Genomic DNA, 23,490 nt, shown 5'->3' with positions numbered 1-23,490 from the left:
GAATATGTTTGGTGATTTATGTTACTCACTGGAAAACAAGCGTTTTTGAAACCATTATAGTGTTGAAAGAAAGTATACCAAATAATCTTAGATTACAGTTGTCTGTGATTATTCCAAATCTGAATTTTCCATTCCTGTGTTATTTTTCTCAGGGACTAAATTTCTAAATGTGATTTTGTAGCAGATGAATGAGACAGGGAAAGTAAGGATATTGTTTTTATGAAATCTAGGCTACATTTTATTCCAATCTTGTTTCTGATATGTTTCCTCTTAAATTGATGTTATCATTCAGCTTCCATTAAGAAATGACTTCTGCATCTATTTGCCTTGTGTGTATATGTTCACAAATGAGTCAATCAATCATATTTCATTCCTTAATTTCTGAGAAAAATCTTTCTGAAAAAATTTTCTGAGAAAAATTGTCCATCCTAAAGGCAGAACTTGAAGAATTTCTTGCTCTCCTAATGGTTTTTCACTAAATCCAATTCTACTAAACATTTCATTGTTAGGAATAAGATTTTGTTTTGTTTTATTTCAAGGATATGCTTCATCATCATCATTACCACCATCTAAATGCATTGTTGGCAGTGTGGAAAGGCAACAATAATCTTTATTCAAGATGGATTAAAGACTTACATGTTAGACCTAAAACTATAAAAACCCTAGAAGAAAACCTAGGCATTACCATTCAGGACATAGGCATGGGCAAAGACTTCATGTCTAAAACACCAAAAGCAATGGCAACAAAAGCCAAAATTGACAAATAGGATCTAATTAAACTAAAGAGCTTCTGCACAGCAAAAGAAACTACCATCAGAGTGAACAGGCAACCTACAGAATGGGAGAAAATTTTCACAACCTACTCATCTGACAAAGGGCTAATATCCAGAATCTACAATGAACTCAAACAAATTTACAAGAAAAAAACAACCCCATCAAAAAGTGGGTGAAGGACTTGAACAGACACTTCTCAAAAGAACACATTTATGCAGCCAAAAAACACATGAAAAAATGCTCATCATCACTGGCCATCAGAGAAATGCAAATCAAAACCACAATGAGATACCATCTCACACCAGTCAGAATGGCCATCATTAAAAAGTCAGGAAACAACAGGTGCTGGAGAGGATGTGGAGAAATAGGAACACTTTTACACTGTTGGTGGGACTGTAAACTAGTTCAACCATTGTGGAAGTCAGTGTGGCGATTCCTCAGGGATCTAGAACTAGAAATACCATTTGACCCAGCCATCCCATTACTGGGCATACACCCAAAGGACTATAAATCATGCTGCTATAAAGACACATGCACACGTATGTTTATTGCGGCACTATTCACAATAGCAAAGACTTGGAACCAACCCAAATGTCCAACAATGATAGACTGGATTAAGAAAATGTGGCACATATACACCATGGAATACTATGCAGCCATAAAAAACGATGAGCTCATGTCCTTTGTAGGGACATGGATGAAACTGGAAATCATCATTCTCAGTAAACTATCTCAAGGACAAAAAACTAAACACCGCATATTCTCACTCATAGGTGGGAATTGAACAATGAGAACACATGGACACAGGAAGGGGAACATCACACTCCGGGGACTGTTGTGGGATGGGGGGAGGGGGGAGGGATAGCATTAGGAGATATACCTAATGCTAAATGACGAGTTAATGGGTGCAGCACACCAACATGGCACATGTATACATATGTAACAAACCTGCACATTGTGCACATGTACCCTAAAACTTAAAGTATAATAATAATAAAATAAAAATTAAAATTAAAAAAATTTTAAATATTTTCTAGTAGGCTAAAGATTCACTAAATATTCCATTTTGTCTTAGTGAACAAATTCAATAAATGAGGCTAAATGTCTTATAAAGCTAACTTTATGTACTTAAAATTGAAGAATATGAATATAAAAATATACCACATTTAATCCATCTTGAGTTAATTTTTGTAAGGAAGAGGTCTAGTTTAAGTCTTCTGCATATGGCTAGCCAGTTATCCCAACACCATTTATTAAATAGGGAGTCCTTTCTCTATTGCTTGTTTCTGTTGACTTTGTCAAATATCAGATGGTTGTAGGTTTGCGGCCTGATTTCTGGGCTCTCTTTTCTGTTCCATTGGTCTATGTGTCTGTTTTTGTACCAGTACCATGCTGTTTTGGTTACTATAGCAGGTAGTGTGATTCCTCCAGCTTGATTCTGTTTGCTTAGGACTTCCTTGGCTATTTGGGCTCTTTTTGGTTCTATATGAATTTTAAAATAGTTTTTTATAATTCAGTGAAGAATGTCATTGGTAGTTTGATAGGAATAGCATTGAATCTATAAATTGCTTTGAGCAGTATGGCTATTTTAACAATATTGATTTTTCCTATCCATGAACATAGAATGTTTTTCCATTTGTTTGTACCACCTTTGATTTCCTTGAGCAGTGTTTTGTAAATCTCATTGCAGAGATCTTTTACCTCCATGGTTAATTGTATTCCTAGGTAGGTAGTTTATTTATTTATTTATTTGGTGGCTACTGTTGGTGGGACTGCATTCTTGATTTGGGTCTCAGACTGGATGTTGCTGGTGTATAGGAATACTATTGATTTTTAAATATTAATTTTGTATCCTGAAACTTTGCTGAAGTTGTTTATCAGATCAAGGAGTTTTAGGGTAGAGACTCTGGGGTTTTCTAGGTATAGAATCATATTGTCTGCAAACAGGGTTAGTTTGACATTCTCTCTTCCTATTTGGATGCCTTTTATTTCTTTCTCTTGCCTGATTACCCTGGCCAGGGCTTCTAGTACTGTCTTGAATAGGAGTGTTGAGAGAGGGCATCCTTGTCTTGTTCCAGTTTTCAAGGGAAATGCTTCCAGCTTTTGCCTATGCAGTATGATGCTGATTGTGGATTTGTCATAGGTGGCTCTTATTATTTTGAAATATGTTCATTCAATGCCTAGCTTGTTGAGGTTTTTAACATGAAAGGATGTTGAATTTTATCAAAAGCCTTTTCTGCATCTTTTGAGTTAACCATGTGGTTTTTGTTTTTAGTTCTGTTTAGGTGATGAATCACATTAAAGGCTTAAATGTATAACCTAAAATTATAAAAAACCCTGGAGGATAACCTAAGAAATACCATTCTAGACATAAGAATGGGCAAAGATTTTATGAGGAAGATGCCAAAAACAATTGCAACGAAACCAACAATTGACGAAGGAGATCTAATTAAACTAAAGGTCTGCACACCAAAAGAAACTATCAGCAGAGTAAACAGATAAGCTCCAGAATGGGAGAAAATATAAGGTCTAATATCTGGAATCTGTAAGGAACTTAAACATATTTTCAAGCCAAAAACAAAAAACTTCATTAAAAAGTGGGCAAAGGACACAAACAGACACTTTTCAAAAGAAGACATACACATGGCCAATAAGCATATGAAAAAATGCTCAACATCGCTAATCATTAGAGAAATTCAAATCAAAACCACAGTGAGATACCATTTAACACCAGTCAGAATGGCTAGTATTAAAAAGTCAAAAAATAACAGGTGCTGGTGAGGTTGTGGAGAAAAAGGAATGCTTATATGCTGTTGGTGGGAATATAAATTAGTTCAGCCATTGTGGAAGACAGTGTGGTGATTCCTCAGAGACCTAAAGCCAGAAATACCATTCAACCCAGCAATCCCATTACTGGGTATATACCCAAAGGAATATACATCGTTCCATTATAAAGACACATGCATGTGTATGTTCATTGCAGCACTATTCAGAATAGCAAGATATGGAATCAACCTAAATGTCCATCAATGGTAGACTGGATAAAGAAAATGTTGTTCATATATACCATGGAATACTACACAGCCATAAAAAAGAATGAGAGCTTGTTCTTTGCAGCAACATGGATGGAGCTGAAGCCATTATTGTAAGTGAACTAACACGGGAACAGAAAACCAAATATCACGTATTTACTCTCACTTTTAAGTGTGAGCTAAACATCATGTACATACAGAGGGGACAACAGACACCAGGGCCTGCTTTAGGGCAGGGGGTGGGAGGAGAGTGAGGATCAAAAAACTACCTATCAGGTACTATGCTTGTTACCTGGGTGATGAAATTATCTGTACAACAAACACCCATGACATGCAATTTACCTATATAACAAATCTGCACATGTACCGCTGAACCTAAAAGTTTTAAAAACAGTATATATTATATATTATTATATATATATATATATTCCATGCTGGTTAAAGAAAGCAGTTTTGTCATTAAAGAATGACATTTTTGCTTATCACTTGAGAATAATGTGCCTGTTTGTGCCAATGTAGAAAATAGACTATAATTTTTCATTCAATCTATGCATTCCACAAAGATAATTCCTGGGGGTTAGAAATGTACATAGACACAAGAAGATTACAATCAAGAGACGAAACAGGTTTATAAAAAATAAGGGATCAATGTGATCCCTTAGTTAGACCTTGAAAGACATGTAAAGGGGAAATTATTCCAAATGAGATAGCAATTGTGAGAAATAATATCAAGATATTTTCACTCTTTCTAGCCTGGCATAATTAATTGTGATGACTCTGGCAAGTATGACATCTTCTAAATTTACAAAAACAGCTATTTTGTCATTGAGGGAGTCACTTTTTGCCATGCCGATATTATAATAATAAGCTGGCTTGTGTCATTGCAGAAAGTGGTCTATAATTAAATCTTCCTGAACTTCTAAAGAGCAGTTTCCACAAAATGGCTGTATCTTCTAATTTCCTTTCCATTTTCTCAGCAAGACATAGTCCCTATGACAAAAGTAAGATTTTTTGAATATATTTCTCAGTTTCCTGGCAAAGTTGCTCATTTGCAAAGTCACACACCCAACCCACAGAAATTAAAAAAAAACATATTTTAGTCATTCATTTGGCAATGCTTTTTACACAAACAGGTAATTAGCAACACTGAAAAGACTTAAAAGATCCTCAGAATCTGAAGTGATAAACGCTCAGAGTATGTATTGGATAACGGCAGTAAGACAGCAGTCCCCACCAATTCTTCCTTCTAGCTTCAATCCCCATATCTTCCTCCCACCTAATTCCTTCCCAGGTTTTAAAAAGAATAAAAGACTTTAAAAAATGAATTTGGGGCAGTATGGGATTTTTATTTATTTGCTTATAGCCTGTCTCCATTACTTTAAATACCATAAAAGCAGACATCTCATCTGTCTTATTTATTCCTCTATACCTAGTGCATGGAACAATATAAAGCATGTATTACAAACTCAACAAATATTTGGTGAATGAATCAATAAGTGAAATAAACCAATATTGAATGAAGTAAATCTTCTCCTTGGCAATCATACTTTTCATAAATATGAAGACATTGTCACACTGTCATTCTTATCAAAAGTAAGGGAGAGGGAAATGAGCATTTTGTGATTGTTTAAACATTGCAATCAACACTTATTGAACATCTACTACTTCTTACATAAAGATAAATAGACATAGTCCCTCCTCTCAGAGTGTAGATTTAGATGGGGTTGCAAATATGCAAACAAGTAAGTGTCATAATATTGATCTTTGGTAATTATAAAATTTACATCTTCAGTTTTAACTATTCAGAAGTGATCTCAGAGTAGTTATATATAGTAAATATATTTTTGCCTAAGCATGCATGCATTTAAATCACCCATGCTGCAAGGCTTGAGTAGAGAGCTAGTCAGTGATTTTAGATTAGTGTTCACCATCTGCACATCCACATGGCTTGTGTTCTGTCTCATTCTTAGATAAACATTTTTTGGGAAAAATGATTTGATGCTGTGGCATCATGAATTCAGGAATTTCCAAATATTTGTTTGGATTTCCAAAAAGATGTCTTCTCTATCTCTTCAGTAGAATTCTCAGAGTCTACTATGATATATATACTAAAATACAGGAATATACAAGAAACTGGGATAGCAGAGAGGATGGGATGATAAACTGTGGCTAGTAAAGGGTGAGAGAAAGGAGGGCAAGAAGCCAGGAGATCCTTTGCTGAGAAGTTGTATGACATGAGTATTGAAGATTAACAGATCGAATAGGAAATTGTTAGGTAATTAAGGTAGGTATGATGGTGCAAGAAGAAGAAATAGCATGTATAAAATACCAGAAATATGAAATTGTTTGGGGAATTTAGTAAACAAGAAGGCGTGCAGTGTTTTAAGAGAAACAATTATAAAGGCAGGAGGAGCATCAGATGAAATGGGACATTTACGAGGACCCAGGCCATTAGGCATTATGACTTCCTTTCACAGGGATCTCTGGATATTATTAGTGAGAAGCTGGGAGCCATTGGGAGATTCTAATTTGGGAGAAACCTGTTCAGATGAATGTCGTAGAATGTTTTAGAAAGTACCATTTAGTAGCTGTGTATTGGAAGTTTGAAGGGGAAATTGGCTGGAGTCAGGTGGAGAAATTAGATTAGTGTGATTGGCCAGGTAAGAGGAGGAAAATCCCTGCTAAAGTAGAAACAGTAGGAATGGAGAAAAGAACAAAATATGAGAGACATTTAGGAGGCAAAATTGGCCAGATACTTCCTAAGCGATTTTACTGTACAAAGTCTAGTTTCTGAATATAAGTTGTTTTTCCTTTTATTTTTAAGAAACCTGTGATTTTTTTCCATAAATGTATATATCCTTTTTCACTGAATTCTTTTTAAATGACTTGAGCAAAGGAGTCCTTGAAAAACGTGACCTGAGTACTGTGTTTAGTAGATTGAAAATTCTTCAGGGGCATAAGAAATTAAGAATGTGGTTTTCTTCCAAGATCAAGAGACTAAGGTCATCTAATAGAGAAGTTCATGTCATCCATCGCATGTTCTCATCTTGCAGATGTGGAAAAATGCCAGTGGCTGGCTTCTGTTTGCAGATTCAGTGAGCCTGCTTCAGAGGACTCTGAGCCAGGAAACTCTCAAGATGGGCTGCGTCCCACAAGACAGCTCTTGAATTTGGACAGCTCTTGAATCTGGTCTCATGTTGTCAGGATGACTTGGCTCACCACAACGTGGATGTCCTTCTTTGCAGCTTCCTTCTTTCTTCGGACCTTACACAGGCCCTGCTTTGGGAATGGCCCTTGTCCTAACAGATTTGCGTTGATATCAAGGACTCCTTTTTTTCACACTTTACCTTATACTTCAACACTTGACTTCTCCTGCATCTCTTGCTTCCTAGTTTTGTTCCGCCATTTTGTTCTGACCAACAATCCCAACCTGTTGGCTCTAAAATTTCACACTCTCCACTTGGCTTCAGGTCCTTGGTTTTACCCCGATTATGAATCTTTTAAATATTCATGTTTCAAAATTATTCATCCAGCTCTTTTTGTTTCCCACGCCACATACTCTTTGGTAAGTCTGCCACAGCCAGAACATCTAGAACCACCTCAAAGCTGGTATCTCTCAGTTCAGATTTAACTCTTTCATTCAAAATTATTTCACAATCTGCCACCACCTTTATCTCACCCAAAGGAAACTTGTTAATTTTCCTTTAGTCCTTATTCCAATCCATGACACCAACCCACTAAGCCAGGTTTGGGACACCCTTCCTTGTAATGCTATCTCTTATCTTTAATATCCAGTCGGTCACCAAGTCTTATCAATTTTTCTCCTACATGTGTCTCTAATCAGTCTCCTTCTTTCCACTACCATTACCACTTAAATGTCACTAAAAACTTTTAGTCTGTAGTGTTTCCTGCCCGCCCCCCTAAGGTCATTCTCCATCCTGTAGCCCATATTAATACTCTAAAACAGAAATACAATCTGTCAATGTACTACTTAATTTTTGCTTTCTTACCCAATATAGATACACTTATTGATCTGTTTTTCTGTGGTTTTTGTTTTTGTTTTTATTTTGTTTTGTTTTGAGATGGAGTTTTGCTTTTGTCGCCCAGGTTGGAGTGCAATGGTCCGGTCTCGGCTCACTGCACCCTCCGCCTCCCAGGTTCAAGTGATTCTCCTGCCTCAGCCCCCTGAGTAGCTGGGATTACAGGTGCCCGCCACCATGACTGGCTAATTTTTGTATTTTTAGTAGAGACAAGGTTTCACCATGTCAGTGAGGCTGTCTCAAACTCCTGACCTCAGGCAATCTGCCTGCTTCAGCCTCCCAAATTGCTGGTATTACAGGCGTGAACCACCACGCCCAGCCTGATCTGCTTTTTATATGTCAGGCACTGTGGGAGAATGCAGTGTTATCACAATAAATAAAATATACTTAGTCAATCTTATACTCTTGATGCATTTCAGAATCCGTTAAAAGCCCTTACAGTTCATAAAATCCTAGTCTGTTCCAGCCTACCAACTGAAAAATGGGATATTGCAATGGGTAAGAACTACTTTTCCTCATCCTCTCCTTTTCCCCAGAGTACTGCACAGACTATGGATGGGTATATAAAAGGAGGGAAAAAAAAGATCTGCAGTAAGAAACTAGGGTCCACTCCTGTCATTTTAGTAGTCACTGGAGAGTCAAGCATTTAATTAAACATGCAAATGCCTGTCACTGACTACTTTTAAGCTCATAATTTACCATTTCAAACATTTGGCTCAAAGTACTCTGAAATATTACTAACCTCTATCAATCAATGGGAACAAATACTTTATTAATATTGTGATAAAAAGTAATTACATATTAAAATATTACTGTATACTATACATGATATTCTACCATGGCTTCATTTTTGTTTTGATAATACCTTTACCTGATTAAATTAACTTTTAAAAATATATTTTTAAATTGAACTATTTGGTATAATTCTGATAATTTTAGAATATGTATACTCTCCTAAATATACATCATGAAAATAAATATCATAGTTCGAATTTTAGCCAATAAGAAGAATTTATGTCAATAAGAAGATACATAGAAATACCATAAATATCTGAGTTGTTCTCTACCAAAATAAAGGATTTCTTAAATAATTCAATCTGAAATCCTAATTATTTCTGCACAGTGTAATTAAATTTGTATTGTGAAAATTAATATTCTTTTTTTTTTTTTTGAAACGGAGTCTCGCTCTGTCGCCCAGGCTGGAGTGCAGTGGCACAATCTCGGCTCACTGCAAGCTCCGCCTCCCGGGTTCACGCCATTCTCCTGCCTCAGCCTCTCCAAGTAGCTGGGACTACAGGCGCCTGCCACCACGCCCGGCTAATTTTTTTTTTTTGTATTTTTAGTAGAGACGGGGTTTCATCGTGGTCTCGATCTCCTGACCTCGTGATCCGCCCGCCTCGGCCTCCCAAAGTATTCTTAAAAAGTAATAACATTGATTGTTGGAGGCTTTTTAATAAACATTATCTGCATAAGCTGTCTGTATACTTGGAGATATGCTTATCTGAGTAGGAGAATAAGATTTGGTGGTAAAGCTAATCTAGTAAATGAAATCAAGTGAGATAATAGATGCGAGGGGCTTGACACAGAGTGTTGTGCACTCTAAGTGCTCAATAAAATGCCAGAGATGATGAGGATAGTTATGCTCACATCAGTACTGTCAGGTTATCATGTTTTCCTCATTTTACACATAGAGATATGAAAGCTGCGAGAGTAACAATGACTCACTCATAAGGGCAGGCAGATAATATATTGCATAACCAGGAGTGAAACACTGATTTTTCAAATAGGCTTAAATCCAAGACTCTTAAACCATGATTTGAGCAACGACTTCTCAGAATTTGAAGAATAAAAAGCCTTGATTACACAGTGTGGTTGGAATAAGCACTCAAGAGCAAGAGAGCCACAGCTTCCTCCTGTGCAAACAGGATAAAGGCACTTAAGGGCAGGTGACCAGAGAGAGTGAGTTAGGGCAGGAGGGAAGGATAGGGTGATTAGATTCAGAGATTGGAGCCAATTTTTGTGGATCTAGCTATGTGACAGTATGAAAAATGAACCCAGGTCAACAAAAGTTCCTTACTGGGTTCTTGTACTCTTCTTCCTTTTAACTTGAGAAGTAGAAGGGTCTGATAAATTGAGTCTGATGAATAAACTCTTGTGTTGGCCAATTCTGCCTGCCATATGCCCTTAGACTGCTTGCGGGGCTGAGGCCCACAGTAGCTGTCCTGGCCTTTTGCTGTGTTACTGGTTCCTGGTGTACATCTCTGAAAGGGCTCAGGCCACCCTTAGATAATTCCACAGGGCAGGTGCCCTGGCTTGGATACACTCACTTGACCCAAGTTAGCTTGTTCTGTTTATTCATGTGGTTGTTTATAACTTGGTAGAAAAAGCAAACTGAAAATGAATGGAGGAATACCTTAAGCAAGTTTCTGTCAAATTATTATTTACTTAAATTCATTTTTTAAGAAACTCCCTTTAGGAGGCGAAACAGTTGAAGAAAACAAAATACATTTCAAATATCTAATTCAAAAAGCATATTAATTTATGTTAAAAGATGTTTTAAGAAGTGGTTTAAATTCATATTTTTACTTTTTTTTTTTTTGAGATGGAGTTTCGCTCTTCTTGCCCAGGCTGGAAGTGCAGTAGCGTGATCTTGACTCACTGCTTCCTCCACCTCCCGGATTCAAGTGATTCTCCTGCCTCAGCCTCCAAAGTAGCTGCCTCCAAAGTAGCTGGGACTACAGGCATGCACCACCATGCCCAGCTAATTTTTGTATTTTTAATAGAGACAGGGCTTTGCCATGTTGGCCAGGCTGGTCTCGAACTCAACCTCAGGTGATCTGTCCTCCTTGGCCTCCGAAAGTGATGGGATTACAGGCATGAGCCACTGAGCCTGGCCATTTTTTACTTAAATATTGAGTCACTGCTATGTACCAGGAAGGTTCTGGTGGGTGCTTTGAATATTACAGTAAGACAAATGTTGTTATATCTTTGTTTTCCCAGAGCTCAGTACTAAGCAAAGGAGACAGGTAATGGAAACAAAACAAAACGAAACAATCAAAATAAAGTGTAGGAAATGTTAGGAGAGAAGAATCGTGAATATAGGTCATACCAGGGATTCCTAAGTTCCTGATGAAAGGCTTCCCAGAGTAAGTGACTTCTAAGTTGTGGTCTGAAAAGTGAGAAACTACCCAGCTAGATGAAGGGTTGAGAAAACCAGAGGAAACAACTTAGACACAGACATGGAGCAGGGATGATGGCTAAGCTGGGCCTCTGTGGTGATGGGAATTTCTCAAGAGAAGTGTTGGGGCACAGTCAGAGGAAACAATAATAAAGGATCAGGGGAGACAAACAGCTTGCTGTGTTTTAAGATATGCAGTTGACTTTGTATCATAATAAAATATATCAAAATAACTATTTTAATAGTCCTATAAAATTACACATATGTAAACATATAAATAATAGTGATAAATTCATTTGCTATTGAAGATATTGCTTTGGTTAAAACTACGTATTTCTTATTCTGAATTTCATGTGTCTGGGGGAATGGGGTCAAAACAAAACAAACCAGTGCTAACCATTCTGGTTCTGTATGCAAAGGGATTCCTTAAAATTGACATTGTGTACAAAACACACACACACACACACACACCCACACACATGCACAGAGAATTGGTCTTTGATGACTATTTTGTGTAAGTTCTTCATTTAGCAGGTGCCCTTTCTCAAAAAGAAAATTTCCTATTATTTTTTTTCTTTTGTTTGCTTGAATGGGATTGATGACTGGCTGATCATAAATAAATACTAACAAGCCTTTTATTTCAAACTTCAGAGCTTTTTTCTCAAAGCCCCGGTTAAAAGAAGAGCCCTAGTTAAATCAGATGACATATTCTAGTCCATAGACTCACTGGTTCATGGTTCTATTATTCTTTTATTTTGTACTAATGGCATTATCAAAATAAATAAAAACATCACAGCTGTACTGAAACACTAAAAGAAAAATCTTGAGTTTTGAGTAGTGATTTTAGACCCCACTACCAAGATTTTTTTTCTTTTTGCAGCCATTAACTAGTTTTTTAAAAATAGCTAAATTTGGGAGGATCTCAACATACAATTTTATAAAGTCCAGTCTGAGATTACCTTATCAGTTATTGGAATAATCTGACAAGCAGAAGTAGTACTAGGTATAAAGCATTGATTCAAGATTTCTTGTTTAAATGGTGCTTCTCATTCTTTGTTTGCAAATCTTGAGGAATATAAAGATGAATGAGCATCCAATCACTTCAGTGTCAAAAATATCATGCTGCAAGTATTTAGAAGAGGGAGAGAGGAACATTTGTGCCTGGCATAGCATCTCCTTTCATTTTCATTTATTCTTCTGCTTATTAATTCACTTATTCATTCAATCAACAAGCATTTAAAGATTGCCTACTAAATACAAAATCTACTGGTGGGTGTTGATGATGCAGCAATGATTTGGCACTGAAAAGAAACTTAAGGTAATTGTTCTCAAAATTTGAGAAATCTATGAACTTCTTTGAAAAGGTGATAGATACTATGGATGCAACATAGGCACATCTATGCTCATAACTTCAGTGAGGCTGAGGAGGATGCCTTGAAGCCCACCATTGGATTCCTTGGGACTTATGAATTTTGCTTAGCAATTTCTTAATTTCCAGTTTTGTTTATTGTTTGAATTTTGCCACCCAATCCAAAGTTTTTATCCTTAATATAAGGTTGATTTCGTTTTCATAATTAACCCCTAAAAGTAATATTGGGTCAAATCTTAAAGACACTTCTCCAGTTGAGAGACCTACTGCTGACATTAAAGAGCCAACCTGCTCAGTAAAATGACCATAAGCGCCATCTACTGCCCAAATAGAATAAATGTTGGTAACAACATTAATACACAGAGGATTAGAGTATGGGGTGTATGTACAAAGGAATTAACTTTGTTATTGGTTGGTTGACTAATTTCTAACACTTGTTAATTATTTTTTGATATTATCTTTTCAATTATTTTATTTCACATAACAGTCCCTTACTGTCTGAATTTGAAGATAAGAAACATTTTTAACAATAAGAAACATTTTGTTGGCCAGGCGCGGTGGCTCATGCCTGTAATCCCAGCACTTTGGGAGGCCGAGGCAGGCAGATCACCTGAGGCCAGGAGTTCGAGAGTAGCCTAGGCAACATGGCAAAACCCCGTCTCTACTAAAGATACAAAAATTAGCCGGGTGTGGTGGCGCACGCCTGTAGTCCCAGCTACTCGGGAGATTGAGGCAGGAGAATTGCTTGAACCTGGGAGGTGGAGGCTGCAGTGAGTCAAGATGGCGCCACTGCACTCCAGCCTGGGTGACAGAGACTCCGTCGCAAAAAAAAAAAAAAAAAAAAAAAAAGAAAGAAACATTTTGCAAATATGTCCTTTTTATTGGTGGAGAAGCATACGACTTACATTTTTAAATAAATTTTTGATTTTAGAATGTTTTTCGTTTTTCAGAATAATTTGCAAAGATAGTCCATAGAATACCCAAGTATCTCACATCCAGTTTCACCCAAAACTAATATGGTACAATTGTTACAATTAACAAACTGGTATCAATACATTATTATTAGCTAAAGTCTATAATTTATTCATATTTTCTTAATTTTTCCCTAATGTTCTTTTATGTTTCAAGGTCCCATCTAGGACACCACATTACATTTGGTAGTCATACCTCCTTAGGCTTAGTTATGACAGTTTGATTTACATTTGATATTGTATGTCTTTGAATTTTATTTTAGCTTTCTGTTATTTTTCAAAATCTTAAAACAATTTAACTTTTCAGAAAACACTTTCCCTTGTTCTGTTCCCTTGATAACACTGCATGACTATTTAATCAGTTTTATAGGGGTTTGTATAAACATACATTATCATTATGCATTGTTCATCTCTAATAATGAAAAAAAGGGTTAAGAAAGAGGATTATCAAAATGTTTTAACTTGCCAAGATTGCCAATATAATATAATAAATAAATGATGGGTCAGATTCTAAAGCCGATGACGCCTTCCAAAAAGCTAACACGTCTTTCGGCATGCAGAAGCTTAAAATGCCCTCCACCCCAGCACCATGCTGCTGCCAGGGCTTCTGGAATGACCAACGCCCAAGACAAAGTCGTTTCCCTTTGGAGTCCCATTGCCCCTCACAAGCACATTTTATTTTATATAAAAAGAAGTTTATATAAAATGCTTTATAAATGAGCCTGGGTTGCCACCCAAACTGTTTTGTGTTTGCCACGAAAACAGATGTGCTGAGGTCTCAAGAAAACTTCTGTCTTACACCAACTGGAATGCATTAAGTCTGAGGAGGGCTCACAGTTCTGCCCTAGTCGCTACTATTTTAATTAAACATATATTTTTGTGGCCTTTAAAAGCCATCAGGAGATATAAAGGAATATTTTGTTGATAACTTCAGTGTCCTGGGAGCAAAATGGAATATTGTGTTTCCTAATTGAAGAAGTAGTATGTATGTGTATATGGATGTGAAGGAATTTATAGAACACTGGCGAAAATGATTTCCTGGGCAAAGAGTAGAAGTATATAAATTACTTGGATCCTGCAGTATTGATTATTTGTGAATATATCTGTAAAACATTAAGTGATTTTTGTACACTCATAGATTTCAACCTTGGATGCACACTAGAAACCCTAGGGAGGGTTAAAAATCCCAATACCCAATCTTCATTCCAAACCAGCTAAATCTTACTCTCCAGTAATCAAATTCAAAGCAGCAATTTTAAAGCTCCCCAGTTGATTCCAGTGTGTAGCCAAGAGTTCTAAATTGTAACTCAGGGGGGTTTAATATTGTTCCTGTACTTTTATTCTGCAGCATAAACTTAGCTATGCTATTTATCCTTATTTTTAAAAGAAGATATGGCTTACAAAAGATGATAAGCATTATTATGTTTAACAGTCAAACTCATTATTAAAATTCCTTTTTTTCTTATACTTCTGTCAAATGCATTGTTTTTTCTCTGAGTAATTTAGATGAATGAATTAATAATTGATAAACACACATGTAATACTATGAGGATCCTTTCCTAAATCCTTTTATCTATTTTCAAAGGATTTTATTTCTACATATTTAAAGTTTTTAAAATCATTTTTAAATTCATGCTTCTATGAAATTTTTTTCTTCCTAGAAATTTTGTTCTGGATTATCTGTTAAGAGCTGCATTTTGACAGAAAATGATTTTCCTTATTAACTGAGTGAATTGATAAGTAGGTAGGAGTATTTTCCAGTGGTAGTCTCAAGATAGAAACTTCTAAGAGCTTTGAAGTTTTAGCAATTAACAGACTTTGTTAAAAATGAAGCCACTAACAAGGATATTAATAAAAGGTAGATTTCAATCTGGGCAATTATACAATAAAGACGTCTTTATTACTAACTAAATTATCACAGAATGATTTGATTAATGCTATAAATGTGATTAGTATAATAAATGTATCCTTAGTGCCATTGGTTAGATAGCCAAAGACTGGATGTCAGAGAAAGGTTTCCAATTCTTTTCTACATATGAGAATCAAAATCGAATTATAGAAAAAGGTCACAATTGTTTTCTTGAATTCCTTAAATATGTTTTTCATCCTCGAATTCTGCTATTACTCTTCATTATAGTGATCAGTTTATATGTGCTTCAAGTATGTCACTATGTTGTTAAATATGTCAACTGTCTACATTTCTAACACAAAATGATCTTCTTTTTCAACAGCTAAGTTATATGCTGGTTATTTCTAAGTACATGCATATTCAATCTAAGTATCTCAGTTGACTTAAATCAGTTTCTTACTTTGAGAAGATTTTTAAGACTTTTTTTGCACAGAGGTAAATTTCAGATTCAGCTTATAGGCCTTAATAATAACACTCCTACAAACTGAGTCAAATTTAAATATCAGATATCGAATATATTTAAATAAAAACATACACATTAATGAGTGCCCTGTGAGAAAGTGGTGGTGAATTTGAGCCATATTGCTATATCCCCACAGCAATATCTGACATTTTATTCAGTGCTATCAGCTATATGATTCTAGACATGCCCTCCTAATCAGTGGTTTATAGGGTTTTATCCTTCCTCATCAGAAAATGTAAACAAGATTACAAACCCACTATCTTCCCCAACTGCAAAATATTAATTATTTAAAATTTTACCGTGTTTTATTTTATACAAGTGATAATTGTTCATATTGTATGGTCTGAAATTACCAGTGATGAGAATAATTATTTGGTCAAATACTTTCTGTAAAGTTAAATTTATCTATGAATGGTGCTTCTGTAATGTTTACAGTAAGCACAGTAAAATATTTTGCCTAAAGTGCTATTTATTTGTCCTAGTGTATTACTTGATGTGACATTCTGACACCATCAGACTGGAGGCTGAGTCCTCTGATAAAAAGAAAAATGCCACATAGCCACAGAGATTATTTCACCCTGTTTCCTTGCACATCTGGAAAATAAGCAGAAATTTTAAAAGCTACTAGAGTGAGCTTGATTGTTTTCTTCCTAAGAATCTTGAGCTTTCAACATTTGAATTTAAAATATTAATTGACTTTCTTGTCAGAAAAATATTGATTATTAAGAAAAGAACGAGACAAAAATGTAAAAAGAAATTTTACTTACCTAATTTTATTAGTTAAAGGAGTATTTAATAAAACTTTATGATACATTTTAACTAATTCTGGTGAAAGGATTAAATATTTGTTTCGCCCTTACTACACAATGATTTTAAGCTCCTTTCTGTTAAAGCAGTTAAAGACTTTTCCAAAGTCTAAAATCTTAATCACATAAATCTAAAAGCAATACTTAAATGCAAACATGAGTGAAGAGCTTACTGGCTTTTTCTACTAAAAGACTTTCTTCTTTTTCTATTATAGACCTATTTTAATTTGGACATTTTTCTTGCACAAATAAGACTGTTTCAATACAAATTTGTATTTATTAACTTGCTAGCTCATAACGTTAGTCATGGTTTCAGTTTGACTTGCACATTCCAGAATAAATCTATTTATTTAATTATAAATGGGTGTGTGGCATTGTCCTTGACACCATGAGAAATATAATGGCTATCAGTGTGGGAAAGGAACTTATATCTTTTTGAATGTCTACTATGGGCCTGTTGTTTCTCTCAGTTGATTCTGCTAACAGCCCACCTAAGAAGGTATTAATCATGCCAAGAAGGTATTATCATTATTATCTTATGAATAAAAACTTCACAGAGGTAGCTGACATGCCTAAAATTCACACAGCTAGAGTATCTTTTAAGAGTCTTTCTTTTGCAAGCAACAAAATAAATAAGCTGGCATAAACAATTAAAGGAATCCACGGACTCAAATAACAGAAGCCCAGAAGTAGGACTAGCTCTCGAAGAGGCTAGATATAGCTGCAAAATTGATATTACCATGAACTTGGCATCTCTGTTGTTCTCTTTGATTTGCCTTCCCAGCACTGGCCTTATCCTCAGGCTCTACAAGGGGATCTGCTACAGCCCAAGTCCCCCTCACTCAGACAACTATGGTGTCAGATTGGCTCTAGCCATTCACTGGAACGCTATACCGTGTTCACAAATGTATCCTGCACCAGCTGGGGGAAAAGAGGATCTCTCCTTATAGCTCTCTTACAATTCCTGAGATTTACTCGTCTTTTCTTTTTTTTTTTTTTTGAGACGGAGTCTGGCTCTGTCGCCCAGGCTGGAGTGCAGTGGCGCAATCTCGGCTCACTGCAAGCTCTGCCTCCCGGGTTCATGCCGTTCTCCTGCTTCAGCCTCCTGAGTAGCTGGGACTACAGTGCCCGCTACCACGCTTGGCTAATTTTTTTGCTAACCTCGGGGGACTGTCATACCCTTGCCAGTTTGGGTCTGTTCCTGGACCTGGGGGTGGAGTCAGTCCCACCACACCTAGCTGAGAACGGGAGAAAGCGAATTGCCTAAAGAAAATCACAATGCTGTTGGCTGGAGAATTTCTACCACCATTAAGTAGATAGTAGAGCCAGGATTGGATATAAAGTCTGTACTCTGCCAGTTATGCAGCAGAACTAACAGGACATAACTTCTTCCTTCTGTTTACAACTGGCCTAGTGGTTAGAGGCCAGGGACAGTAATCATCCTATAATGCACAATGCAGGCCACCCATGAAAAGGCATTATCCGACCCAGAATGTCAATAGTGCCAACATTGGGAAACCCTGTGCTGTATGATGAGCTGTCGGGCGTATTCCCTCAGCCTTACAAACCGCCTCCCTCCCCTTTTCTTTAAGCAGCAGCTACCTTGAGGGGCCTCCTTTCAGTTTCAAAAATGTTCCAAAGCTCTTCAGGCTTTAGGATCTCTGAACATTATTTTCACTGTACCTGGATGTTCTCCTCCCACCCCTCTGACTACAGCTGCATCATTCTTTCCAAACCTAGCCAAAGGTGGGGAAGCATTGAGCTCAAAGAGTATTTTATCGAGAAAGACTACTGATTCTCCAGACTTGGTCAGCCCCATCCACCTGCCAGTAGTGCCCTGCCCTCTTTTATACTTTAACTTTGTAGCAATGATCATAATTTCAATTAGCTATTGTATCTTTTACAGCAAATGAAAACTCTAAAACAACAAATGAAGACATTTCTGTTTATACTCTGAGCACTTAGAACGGAGTCTGTGATTAAGGTTGGATGTATTTTAGATGAGGCAATCAATATGAGTAAAAGCTCACAGGCTTGAATGCATCAAGCATTTTAGGGAGTGTGCTGAGTAGACCAGTCAGGAAATATTTAGTGTAGAAAAGCATGAACAATAAGATGGAGAAGGGATGGAAGGTTTCTGGTGTTGGATTTAATAAATGTGTAACTAGTATTTTCTGAGTTTCAATTGGAATATGCTAACTCTTCTGTGTAGAGGAAGTAGGTAAAACCAGATTAAATCTGATTTTGTTTGTTTTATCTGATTAAGTCTGATGGGCCCAGGAGAAACAGCCTGAGGCATCACTTCAATTTGGGCATTTTTTATAATGCGCTGAACTCGAAGCCAAGTGAACTACGATCTAGAGCTGACCCTAACACTAATGTAATGTTTTCATTGTGCTCTTTTGAGTTTCAGTCTATTTGTAAAATGAGGGAGCTGGACTAAAGGATCTGTGCTGCCCTCCTAACCCAACACTCCTTTACTAAGCTAAAAGAGAGTTTTGGCTTGCTGAGATAGAACTGTACAAGCATTCTACTTTTAAAAGTTGCAGGAGGAATTTTTTTTAATGTAGTTGTTTGTGAACCTGGTAATAAAGAAGCAGAATATTGTGAGAATAACTGAATCTTTTGATAATTGGGGACTTTAACATGTCCCAGAGTTTTGCATTATTTTATACATTGAATGTATAAAAGATTGGGTGATAGCCTAACCTCACGATATATCCGTAAGTTTTTGTGTTTTTAAATAAATCCGTAGGACAAATTTTTTTTTTCCATGAACACTCTCTTAAAATAAAGTCTAGTATGCTTTGTCAAATCTTTGATCAGATGAAAGCGTTTATATTTTTGTTTATCCTCGTTTACCAAGATTAATAGGTTGCTAGACGTCTACTGAGTACAGAGTTTCTCAGTCTTGGCACTATTGATATTTGGGGCTGGAAAATTCTTTTCCAGGGCTGGGGAGCTGTTATAGGAATTTCTAACTCTACCAGATAGATGCCAGTAGCACCTCTCCCTCCCAGTTGTGAAAACCAAAAATGTTACCAGACATTGCCAAATGTCCACTGAGGGGCTCAGATGACCTCAGGTGAGAACCATTGGTTTAGTGCAAAGTAATCCCCTTTAACTAGAGCATACTGGCCAGATGGATGCAAAAGCTACTGCTTGGTTAACCCATTTAAACAAAGTTAAATCTTGCCCAAATAAATGTAAAGCACTCATTGATAATTAAATGTATCTCACTGTTTGTCTTAGTGCTAGATACTCTTGGCACATTCTGAATGAGGCAATCAGTGACTTCCTTATATAGGCAACAGTTCCTGGGAAATCTCAATAAATTGTCAGAAGAAATGCAAAAGAAAACAGTCTGCTGATTCAGCTTGTAAGTTTCCAGTGGTATTGCCTTACTTCCCAAACTAAATAATTCTCTGAGTCCTGTTCCATGACAGGATAGTGACAGTGGGTCAGTGCTGTTTATGTGGTTGTTGATACTCTTGTGCCTCTTTTAGATAGTTTTCTAAGAGACAAGACTTTTTTTTTTTTTAAATTTAATGACTATTCCTCTCTATGACCCTCTGCCCCCTCAAGGATATCAGAGTTTTTGTCTTCAGCATTTTTCAGGTTATAATAAATTATAATTCTAAAAATTAGGCTGAAAAGAAAGCCTCAGGTCTTTTGAAAGGAGGCAGAAATAGAACTAGATAAGCCTTTCAAATAGTTGGTATGGTGTATGGAGTCTTTTTTTTTTTTTTTTTTAAGAGAAGGAAGAGAAAAAAAGAGTCTGTAAAATGTGTCAATGTAATACTCACTTCTGCTCTCCTCCTGCTTGAAAAGATCGCCGTAGTAATTAGAATCTCAAACTGACAGTCTTAGCTTCTAAAGTTTGGGTGTACTTCTAGCAAACATGCATTGCACAAGATAACAATATAAATTGGCCTTCTGAAAGTAAACAAACCCAAAGAAATACACTAATACTGGGCTGGGTGCGGTGGCTCACGCCTGTAATCCCAGCACTTTGGGAGGCCGAGGAGGGCGGATCACGAGGTCAGGAGATTGAGAACATCCTGGCTAACACGGTGAAACCCTGTCTCTACTGAAAATACAAAAAATTAGCCGGGCATGGTGGCAGGCGCCTGTAGTCCCAGCTACTCAGGAGGCTGAGGCAGGAGAATGGCGTGAACCCGGGAAACGGAGCTTGCAGTGAGCCGAGATCACGCCACTGCACTCCAGCCTGGGCGACAGGGTGAGACTCCATCTCAAAAAAAAAAAAAAAAAAAAAAAAAAAAAAAAAAAAAAAAAAAAAAAAAGAAACATACTAATATTGCAGTGTGCTTCGCTGATTTTAGAGAAAGGTGCTTTACACCTAGTTTGTTTAAGAGGAATACTGCTACTCAGCATGTTTTGCTTTAAATCCAAATAGAGAATCCCTCATCAGAAACAGCCTTTTTTCAAATAGTTTACTTTTAAAAAAAAAGTAGGTCTCACTTCTGCTTCCAGCCAATATGGAGTACAGTGACTAGATTTACAGTCTCATCTTAAAAAAAACTTTTTTAAATCAGGACAAAATATACAAAAGAACAGTTTTCATGACAGTGGACATTAGACAATGGAAGATAGTGATTCCTGAGAGATAAGAAACAAATTAAATGAGCCCTATGATTGTCCTAGCTAAATGCCTTGAGAGGCATCCAGGCTGTGGCTCAGGGAGGGGCAAACCAGGAGATACCCAACAAACTACTTGAGTTGAAGAGATGGAGCTGAGAGTCTTGGGAGAACCAAGGAGGCTAAAGGTCATAGAGTATCAGAGAAGTGAGAGTTGCAAAAAGACCCTCTGACATCTTCCAAGGATCCTCATTATGTATTCTGCAGGGTAATGATTAGTGCACATATGTGAAGAAACTACCTGAGCCCTGGTGTGAGGGAGATACCCAAAAGATTAGATGGAAAAGCACCTAGCACTTATACAGGACTTGGAAAACAATGCCTGTTTCCATCAGGCAGAATGGAAAACCTCATAAATCAAGGACACTGGGGAGAGTACTCAAGGTTCTTGCCTTAGTAAGGGAGGGTAATTAGCCCTTCATGAAACACTGTTCCAGTCTTGCCTAACAAATCTTAAAAGCAAGATTTGAAAGGAACAGATTTTTTCCAAGTCATTAAACTGCATCCCAGAACAAAGCTCAATAATATTTATGAGATTCTAAAACTATCCAGCACTCAAGAAGTCAAATTTATGATATCTGGCATCCAATCCAAAATTACTAGACATAAAGAAAATCTGAGACATGGGACTCATAATGAAGAGAAAAATTAATCCAAATGGATAGGTACAGAGCTGAAACAAATGTTAGGATTAGCAGACAAGGGCATTAAAACAGTAATTTTTAACTGTATTCCATATTTTCAAAAGCTAAATTGATACCTGGAAGATTTTTAAAAATTCCAAATTGAACTTCTATAGAGGAAAATTACAATGTCTGAGATGAAAAATATGTTGAATGTGATTAATAATAAATTGGACACTGCAAAAGAAAATATTATAAATTTGAAGACATAGCAATAGAAATTATCCCAAATAAATGGAGAAAATTATTTTAAATGAATAGATCATCAGTGGACTTTGGAAGTAATTCAAGTTCCTAACATATGTGTAATTGGAATCTCTGAGAGGGAGAGGTAGACAGAAAAAAATATTCAAAGAAATAGAAAATTTCCAAATTTGATAAAAACTATAAACCCACAGATCCAAGAGCTCAACAAACCCAAAACACAAGAAAAAAACATCAAGGGAAATCGTAACTAAATTACCTAAAACTGATGATAAAAGAAAAACTTAAAAGCAACCAGAAGTAAAAGATATGTTATATATAGAAGAATTAAGATAAAGATGATAGCAGATTTTAGATCTAAAATGATGCAAGATGAGAGCCAGTGGAGCAGCATCTTTAAACTACTGGGGGTAAAAAACTCTTTAAACCTAGAATTCTATATGCAGTGAAAGTATCTTTAACATATGAAGACAAAATTAAGACTTTTAAACATAAAAAAGCAGAGGGAATTTATTACCAGTGGGCCTACAGTATAAGAAATATTTAAGAAGTCCTGTAGGAAGAAGAAAAATGATACCAGATACAAATGGATCTACACAAAGAAATGAAGATCACTTTAAATGATAAATTTGCTATCTTTCCACATCCCATGAGTTGGAACATGAGGGTGCTCTGGATATGTGCCAAGACGTGGAGAAGGACGAATGAAAAGGACCAGTCCTTGAATTACTGAGGGGAACAGAGCAGCCTGGCAATCTGGATGACCCACCTAGGAACTATTATTGAGAGACAAATAAAAGTCTATGTTTTTAAAGTATCTGTATTTTGCAGTTTTACTGATACTACCAACTGTTTCTTAATTAATACAATTATTTTTAAAGCTGTGAAGTTGTGTCTGCTACATCAAGATCTTTAATTTACTTGGAATTTTTTTTCCACATAAAACAAAGTTGATCCAGAGCATTCTAATAAAAAGGACATCTTTTTCTCACTTATCTGAAATGCCAACTCTTTTATAAAAATCTAGCACCTACATATGCATGGCAGCCTTTCTGGGTTAAATGCTCCATTTGTCTATTTGTTTATATGATGCTGTCTATGCACTAATTAGATGTTTATGGTAGGGCAAATACTGTAACTTGTCATCTTTCTCGGATATATCTTGACTCTTTCTACCATACTGAATTTCCAAATAAATTTTAGAGTCAGCTTTTTAAAAGTAGGTGAAAAGATTATCAGGGGATGCAGCTAGGTCACATTAGTTTCAACCTGTGTTTCTATGAGTTGATATATGCAGAAGTCTCCAGCCCCAAGACAAGGGTTGTTCTCAGACTGACTTTTATGCTTACAACCAGAGTGGCAGAGACAGCCTGGTGGTGAAGGGGTGATATTTGGCTACTTG

At 36.4% G+C, this 23,490-nt stretch overlaps 1 protein-coding gene across 2 annotated transcripts in view; it reads left to right on the top strand.

The window, feature by feature from the left end:
* The window catches only part of GUCY1A2 (guanylate cyclase 1 soluble subunit alpha 2), a 365,900-nt gene that overhangs the window by 306,815 nt on the left and 35,595 nt on the right, over positions 1-23,490 (top strand). The gene's annotated exons all lie outside the window — the stretch shown is intronic.

The sequence above is a fragment of the Symphalangus syndactylus genome, chromosome 3 (assembly GCF_028878055.3).
Source record: "Symphalangus syndactylus isolate Jambi chromosome 3, NHGRI_mSymSyn1-v2.1_pri, whole genome shotgun sequence".
Lineage (NCBI taxonomy): Eukaryota > Metazoa > Chordata > Mammalia > Primates > Hylobatidae > Symphalangus > Symphalangus syndactylus.
The sequence above is the reverse complement of the archived record's forward strand: the minus strand, read 5'-3'. Positions and strand labels throughout refer to the sequence as shown.